Here is a 9,119-nt window from a genome sequence, read left to right on the forward strand (position 1 = left end):
GCACAAGGGGGCTGAATTAAGGTTCCACAGGCAATCTTAATAATGGGATTTTCTAATTTTTCAGCTATCTTTGCAACCTTAATGTTTTTTAATTCCAGTTTTTCTTGCATGTAACATCCTAGGTTTAAAAAAAAAGAACATGAAACCAATTTTAATCACGTGGCATCATATTGACACCTGGAGGGATGGATGGAACTTTAGCTCCACCACACAGACCACTACCACTTCAACTAGAGAAGTAAATCATAATTGTCATCCCTCATGTAGGCCAGCACTAGAGGTGGATGAGGTACTTTGCCTGGGGGTTCCATAGCCATTCACTGCCAGCAGAGGAATGGTAAGACTCAGGTTTTAGGTACAACTGCATGCTGTGGTGTAGAGTATACACTAGTGAGCTATAGCAGGCACTCCCCCTGGCAGCCTGGGATGGAGCAGAAGTTACACCACTGCTTCAGTTTCCCCTACTGGGCTTTCAATAAGTTCAGTGAGGCTTACATACAATAAACCATCTCTCTTTAGGGATCTAGTTTATTTAATCAGTTGCCATATGTGGTATCAAACCAAACTTCCCCTTTTATTGTAAGTCCTGAGGCTTCTCCACTGCCTGGAGCTCAGCAGTCTCTACCCTGAGTCAGCAGGGAAGAATCTCTCAGGCCTCCCTGGCTGAGAAGCTTTGTACTTTCTCTCCTCTGGAGCTTTTTCTCTCTGTGTTCTGGGGACTTTTCCTCTCTGACAGAGGGACACCACTGGGCTTGGCTTCCTACCCTTTCTCCTGAGGAGCTCTCTCTGTGCTTGGACCCCTGACTGAAGCCTCATAACCCTTTATTAGGCCCAGGTGCTCTTCCTAATTCACCACTGCCCAGCTAACTCTCCTCAGGCGAATCTGGGCTGACTTATTCTCCTTAGTGGAGCCTGTCACAGGGTGGGGGGTAGGGTGCCTGACCCCTCAGAGGGCCAGTTGCTGTGACATGGGTATAGGCTATTCTGCCCATTTCCCCCCATTCTTGACCCCGACTGCCCCAGCCTCTCCAGCCCTTGTCCCAGTCCTGTCTCTTCCTCATTTTTGGTTCATCTCCCAGTCCCATTCCTCTTGCCCACCGAGCGCCAGACTCCAGTCCTTAGGCTTCTCATCCTAGTCTCCTTTGCACAGGAGTCCCAGTATTCCTCTCTGGGCTAACTGACAGAGTCCCACAGTCCCCATCTCTTCTCCTACCCCACACTAGTTCCATTCTCCATGAAGAGCCAGTTCCTTCCCTCCCCCCCAACTCTTTGTCCCCAGTCTCCTTCCCCAATCAGTCCCAGTTCCCCCTCTCAGATCCTTCTCTGATCCATCTCTCCCCTCCTCCCCTGTTGACTTCCAGTCCTAGTCTCCCTCCTCAGGTTCCTCATGGTCCCATCTCAATCTCCCTTCCCTCCCTTTCCATGGCTGCTTGCACCATTCTGCCACATCCCTGGCCTCCCAAACCAACCAGTCCCAGCCTTCTCTCCCTCCACTCAAGTCTGTCTCACCAGACTTTCCCATTCTACTCTTTCCTCCCCTTGGTCCACGTTTTGTCCCTCTGCACTGCATTGGGTGGCTTCTGTGACGAGTTGGATCACAGAAACCCCCCTGGGAGCTGCCAACCAATGTGCCAAGACTACTACTATTCCTGTTTTCCCTGCCAGCTCAGGACTTCAGCACCCTGTCTTGCTGAGCCAGACATTCTTGTCTATTTCAACAAAGACCCAGAGTCTGAATTACCTGTCCCAAAGCTGCAGGTTTACCTGAAAACAGCTCACAGAAGTGTGCTTGCCTTTAGCACCCAGATGCCCAACTCCCAATGGGGTCTAAACCCAAATAAATCCGTTTTACCCTGTATAAAGCTTATGCAGGGTAAATTCATAAATTGTTCACCCTCTATAACACTGATAGAGAGATGCACAGCTGTTTGCTCCCCCACAGGTATTAATACAAACTCTGAGTTAATTAATTAAGTAAAAAGTGATTTTATTAAATACAGAAAGTAGGATTTAAGTGGTTCCAAGTAGTAACAGACAGAACCAGGGCCGGCTCCAGACCCCAGCGCGCCAAGCGCGCGCTTGGGGCGGCATTTTGCCGGCAGGGCGGCAGGCGGCTCCGGCGGACCTTCCACAGTCATGCCTGCGGGAGGTCCACCGGAGCTGCAGGACCAGCGGACCTCCACAGGCATGACTGCGGAGGGTTCGCTGGTCCCGCGGCTCGGGTGGACCTCCCGCAGGCATGACTGCGGAAGGTCCGCCGGAGCCGCCTGCCGCCCTCCCAGCGCACCCTCCGCAGGCGCATCTGCAAGATGTCCCCTGGAGCTGCGGGACTGGCAGCGCGCCCCCTGATGCATGCCACCCTGCTTGGGGTGGCCGAATTCCTAGAGCCGCCCCTGGACAGAACAAAGTAATTTACCAAGTGTGGCAGAGCTCGGACCTTGCTCCTGTGGGTCCTGCGCTTCTAGGCAGTTTATGCTTAGCCTCAGTGGCTCACTGACCCTCCACGTAGCCCTTCTCTCTCTAGGGCCAGGGTTACAGTCTACTGAGCCCTTTTCATCATAGGCTGCAAGGAGGTTGGTGAGAGAACTCCCACAGTCTCTGTTCAGCCTCCTGTCCTGACAGGGACCTGACTTCCCCTTCCAGGAGCTGTTCCTGTAGTGGTGGGTTGGGGGGAACCCGGGCCCGCCCTCTACTCCGGGTTCCAGCCCAGGGACCCTAATGGTAGCAGTTGTTGGCAGCCAACCTTTCACTGCCAGAGTTGCTACATTTCCCTGGGCCACTTCCCCACAGCTCTCCTGCTTCTCCCTTCTTCACCCTTACCTTAGGGCTCCTTTAACAATGTTTTAGGGTGTCTTCAGTAACCAGCCCTTCAGCTGCACTTCCTCTCCTCTGGCTCCTCTGCCTGACTGGAGTGAGCCCTTTTTATAGTAATTAGAGCCCTAATTAGGGCCTTAATTAGAGTCAGGTGGCCACATTAACTGAATGGCCTCACCTGACTCTTTACAGGTTAATTAGTCAGGTGTTCTCATTAGCCTGGAGCAGCCCCTGCTCTGGTCAGTCAGGGAACAGAAAACTCTTAATCCAGTGGCCAGTATATCTGCCTTCAGCTATTCTGCTGTACCCAACTGGCCTGAGTCTATCACACAAGCAATATAAAATAAAATGTGCAAATCTATGTCTAATCAAGCTAAATACAGATAGGATCCTCACCAGTTCCAGAATACTCCCTTTACAGGCTAATCTCCTTTTAGCCTGGGCCCAGCAATCACTCACACCCCCTGTAGTTACTGTCCTTTGTTCCAGTTTCCTTTAAGTATCCTGGGGTGGTGGAGAGGCTCCTTCTTTAGCCAGCTGAAGACAAAATGGAGGGGTCTCTCATGGGTTTAAATAGACTTTCTTGTGGGTGGAGACCCCTTTCCTCACTCCTATGCAAAGTCCAGCTCCAAGATGGAGTTCTGGAGTCACCTGGGCAAGTCACATGTCCATGCATGACTCAGTCTTTACAGGCAGAAGCCAATTTACACATGGTATCTTATGTCTCCAGGAAGACTTCTTATGTGGATTGGAGCCTTCCAAGCTCTCTTATCTGTTAAGTGCTTCTGGATTGAACACTTAATTTGCACATTCCTTTCCCAAGAAGTGACCAAATATTTTAACTAAGGCTACTTAGAAATCAAGCAATTATATAGCCAATGTTCATAACTCTGAACACACAAATGGTGCCTGCATACAACTAGGATGAACATAACCAGTAGATCATAACCTTTACATGTAGCAAAACCCTATTCCAGTTATATCATACATACATTTATGAGCACCCCCACCCCATAAAGCCTTATGGGGTACACTGTCACAGCTTCCTCCTGCATACTGCTTGGCTGCTAGAGGAGGGTGGGGCAGAGGGGTGTCACTGAGGGCACAGAAGAGAGGCTCCCTGCTCTCACTTTTGGTGCCCTGGTACAGAGCAGCCATTCCAGGGAAAGTCTGGCTTTGCCCCTGTAGCCCTGGGCTGGAGCATGCTCACTGAAGGGTGGAATCTTCAGAGATTTTAGCTACTAAAATTTAATACGTTTTTCTGGAGCACTTGCAAACTGCATTTTTTTTTCAAGGCTCATATCGTGGCCAAAGTTGGACAGATTTTCACAGGAGTGGCAAAAGGTACATCCCTGACATGCAGGCCACCTCCCTGCTCCAAAGAACCTGCTCCAAAGCATACAGATTCAATAGCTATTCAAAAAAAGTCACCAGAACTTTCTAACCTGGAGAAAACAACTTTATTTTTCCCTAGTCATGTTCTTGGAAATGGCCGAGTCATTTTGGCTGAAATTTTCCAGAACCATTCAGCCTGAGGCAGACACTCGGCATGTGAAGTTGGGAACTGTGTTTCTGGAGGTGCCAGATTTCAGATGACATGTCCTAAACAGGGGTAGGCAACCTATGGCACGTGTGCCAAAGGCAGCACGCGAGCTGATTTTCAGTGGCACTCACACTGCCCGGGTCCTGGCCACCAGTCCGGGGGGCTCTGCATTTTAATTTAATTTTTAAATGAAGTTTCTTCAACATTTTAAAAACCTTATTTACTTTACATACAACAATAGTTTAGTTATATATTATAGACGTATAGAAAGAGACCCTCTAAACATGTTAAAATGTATTACTGGCACGCAAAACCTTAAATCAGCGTGAATAAATGAAAATTCGGCACACAACTTCTGAAAGGTTGCCAACCCCTGTTCTAAACACTTGTGGTCATTAAAGACTCTAAGACCATTCTGATTACACTAAGGAGTGTGCACCAGTTTCCTTCACAAGTTTCCTACAACAACAGAAGCATGTATTCTCCTAAATGTTGTTAGTAGGTGTAGGATGTTTTCAGTGCATTCTTCAGGAACAGAATATCATTCTTAAGCTCCAGAATATCATTCACATAGTTTTTGCTCTTAAAAGTCATAATATGTCCCTGACTTTAATTTTATCCTTCTGTAATATGCAGAGTGATCACCATAAACAGTCTGAAGAAGAGAGGAGCTATTTCAAACATGGATGAGATGCACTGACTTTTCTTTGGCATGGCACTTAGCCAGTAACATCACATCACTTTGCTCATAAGTGCACGCACACTTGTGTTTGGTGAATTCTTATTGTCCAGGTGTCTAAACAGTGTTTCAATCGTTGCAGCTGTAATTGGCACCAAAGTCCAACTTGACTAGATTCAAGTGACAAGTAAATCAAGTATGTGAAAAGCTAATTAAAAGCCAGGCAGCAGACCATGAAAATGGTTTGTGTGAATTCTTATTTTCTAATGGGGGACTTCAAATGATTGTTGTGGCTTTTGGTTGTTGCAGAGGGAGAAAATCTATAACATTCCTGTACTGCTATAACTTAGTCACACAGATATGGGTCCAGTTTTGTTGCATGCATTCAGCAGGCTCTCGCTTCCAGAGCTGAAAAGATCAGTCTCTTGTGCTGGCAATTCACTAAGTTCTAACTCCCACACATAAAGCATCTGGAAAGCAAGGAGTTTTAGTGCACTGCGTCACCCATCCATCTGTAAGGGCTAAATATGGCAAACTCGGCTCAAGAAAACTATTATGCTCTACCACTTGAAAAGCTGCAGTATAGTGAGAATGTGTCCCCTAAAGAAGACTGAGCTTTTAGGGACAGGCTGTGAATATGCAGTCTGTTAGGACCAGGGCAAGCCTGCCCCTTCATTGTGCAGGTTGGGGTAGAAGTGAAGCATGTTTGTATTAAAGACCATTGACACCTCGTGTAAAGCTGAATGAAATACTGTTCTATTCATCATAAATTACATGGATTAACTTTTTGCTGGTTTTTAATTACACTGTGTTGTAAATTACATGTGCACTACCTGGAGCTTTATAAATGCAAGGTCAGAAGCCCCATGGATCCACATTTCAGATCTAAGCCAAAGCTCATTGGAGTCAATGGGAGACTTTCCATTGACATCAGTGGCCTTTGGATCAGGCCCCCATGGGGAGTCGGACAGTCCATACATGGATCTCCACCCAGCCATGTAGGAGGGGTACATCAACCCACCCACAACACTATCCCCCCTGTCCTTAGAGATTGCTTTCTCATGGGTCCTGGCATCTGAGCATGGGGCAGGGCAGAATTGTTTTTCAAAGTTTTCCACAAGCTATCAGTCGCCTAGTGAGGATTTTACATTACTCAGTGAACAACTGTTGGAAAATCTGACTATTTTTGAAGTGCCAGTTGAACTCTGCTTTGTCTGGATGGAACAATTATCCAGCAAAAATCCTCCCTCTTCTTACACTTTCTTCTGCTTCAGGGGCTCCAATGTCTTAAGTTCTTAGTGACTGTCCCTTTGTCTAACAAGGGCCAGCAGAATAGCTGGAGTAGCTGAGAAGGTAGCTGAGTAGCTAGCAGTAGAGCTCCTGAAATATGATTTCCTCCCCACCCCAAGCCTGAGTCTCTAACAGAAGTTCTCAGTCTCCTCTCATCAAAGAGAAAAAAATATTGTTTCTGTTGCTTAATACGGTTTTTGGAAACACCATGAAATGATGGGGAAAAATACACAATGCAGAGTGAAAATGCTCTCTGCTACACCCTTATGATGACAAAAGCTGTGGGCAGTGATGCTTAGGGCATGTCTACACTATTAGCAAGGAGCTGTGAGTCCCTGCTCACGTAGACACACTTGTCCTAGCTCTCATTTAGCTAGCATGCTAAAATAGCAGTGTAGCATGGGCAATGGCATATGGTGGCATGGGCTAGCAGCCCTGTGTATGGACCCATGGAGTTCAGGGGGTCTGTATTCAGCATGGCTAGCCTGTGCCAATGCTTGTTGTTAGCCATGCTATTGCAGCTACACTACCATTTTCAGCATGCTGGCTTGGAGAGAGCTAATACGAGTTGTGACGGGTTGGACCTCCCCCTTCTGGGACACCACCTGATGTACTGGGATTTCACTGAGCCTTTCCTTCTTAACCAGGCTGGGTTCCCTCTCCCTGCTTCGCTGAATTAGGCTTTCTGGCCTCTTGCAGCACACACACTCAGGTAGGGCCACACCCTGCTGCAGACACAGACTGAAGTCAGCTCTGTGTGAGAGGACTCCCCCCCCCAGCACTCAGCTGCACATCCCTTTTGGGGAGATAAACCCAAAATAATACTGTCTTGCACTGTATAGAAAAATCTGCACAGCACAAGCTCATAAAAATCTGCCGCCTTCCTCAATGTGAAAAGAGCTGTGCATACTTCTCCCTCCCCCCGTTAGGAATTGCATAAACAAGAAATAAGTTTATTAACTACCAAAGGTGGATTTTAAGTGAACAGAAGAGATAACAGACAGAACAAAGCAGATTACTAAGCAAATGAAACCAAACATGCAAACTAAGCTAGTTTCACTAAAGAAATTGGTCACAAATAATATTTCTCACCCTACATATTGTTGCAGGCAGATTACAGAAAGTCTTGAAAGGCAGCTACACTGGTCTCCCTCCCTCACTCACAAGCTAGACAACCTTCCAGCTTGGGTTCAACCTTTCTCCACCCAGTTCAGTTCTTGCTTCCAGGTCTTTTTTCATCATCTTAGGGTGGGGAGGCAGAGGAGAACCTTGATGATGTCACTTCCCTGCCTTATATAGCTCTTGTGTAAGGCAGGAACCCTTTGTCTTCTAGTGGAAAACCACTGGCATTCCAAAAAGGGTGGAGGGGTATCCAGTACCAGGTGACTTGGACCCATGTCTCTGTATGGCTGTGGCAGCCATTGCTCATAGTTTGTCTCCAGCATCCACAGGAAGACTAAGCTCTCTCACAGTTCATTGTCTCTGCTAATGGCCCATTAGCCCTGTCTGGCTTTTCCATTGTTGTACCTGAAGGGTTGGTTGGGGGGTGACACCCAAAGTAACACATTTGAAATACAGATACATAGTTAATATTCCTAACTTCAGATACAGAAATGATACAGGCATACAAATTGGATAATCACATTCAGTAAATCATAACCTTTCCAATGATACCTTACAAGACCCATTTTACATAAACTACATCTCAGTTCTGTCATTCATATCATAAGCATATTTTCATAAAGAATATGGAGTGAAACATCACATGAGTATATCTATGTGAGTTGAGAATAGCACCCTTAGCTCATAGTGAAGATGTAGCCTTAGAAGCTGCAGGAAGTGGTGTTGCTCTTCCATCTGACTTGCTAGTGGCCCACCGTGGTGCAAGGAAGAGCTGTGATGCTGGAAGGGATGGGTGATTCCGTTGGTGGAGTTGTTCCCTCTACGTCAGTACTGACTGACTAGTTGCTGCAGCATGGTACTAGTGCTGTTGGGTTATGGGATGTGGTTTGTTTTGCATAGTCTGGCATTCATTTGGTTGCTGCTACTCCCTGCCCCTACATAGATTCACAGGTATTATTTCCTTGTGAAGTGGGTAAGTTAAGAATCCTCCCCCTGTTTGTTGTACTGTCCTTTTGATAATGCTCAAAGCTTCCTAACGTGGTTTCTTTCTGTCAGGAATCACTATTCTAATCTTTGCTCCTGGACATGTACATATTGGACAAAAAGAAATAAACTGCTCACGCTTCCTTAGGTCGGTCACTCCTGCCTAAACAGCTCTTTGCTGGTCCTTCTCCTTTTTACTGTAGGTAGGTATTTAGTTCCCACTGCATTTGTATTTTATAAACATACTGGTTAGTCAGTGGGCCTTCTTGCTGGTGTTTTTATTTTGTGTGGAAATAAGCCCACATTGAGGCCCTGGAGCTGATAGACCCTTAATGCTGGAGACAAGAGGTTTTCCAATACCAATGCTGGGTCTGAATCTGTTATACTGTGGCCTCTGTCTCTGCAATGATCTGCAGAAAAATCCGGGGTACAAACATACATGAGTATTGGGGTGTTTGAAACACAGATCTAGATCTGAATGTATTGCTTGGACCCATTGGTTCATGCTATTTTGCATTTTCCCCTGTGCACTTCTACTCTCTCTCTACATACAGACAAAGTTTAATTTCCAATGTTTCCTCATTCACGTCTCCTTCTGTCTGCACTGATTTTTATCAACTTTAGAAACTGCAGTTCTGCTCTGAAAAGTGACTATCACACATCATTATAGGGTTCCAAATTCAGTAT

The 9,119-nt window shown here is 46.5% G+C and overlaps 1 long non-coding RNA gene across 1 annotated transcript; it reads left to right on the forward strand.

Moving 5' to 3' along the window:
* Nucleotides 1–126: 126 nt before the first annotated feature.
* LOC120404764 lies at nt 127–5,985 on the forward strand. The gene is made up of 3 exons (XR_005598165.1): nt 127–238; nt 4,110–4,158; nt 4,994–5,985. It is a non-coding gene; the product is annotated as an uncharacterized LOC120404764 (long non-coding RNA).
* The last annotated feature ends 3,134 nt before the right edge of the window (nt 5,986–9,119 follow it).

This window comes from Mauremys reevesii, linkage group 4 (assembly GCF_016161935.1).
Source record: "Mauremys reevesii isolate NIE-2019 linkage group 4, ASM1616193v1, whole genome shotgun sequence".
Lineage (NCBI taxonomy): Eukaryota > Metazoa > Chordata > Testudines > Geoemydidae > Mauremys > Mauremys reevesii.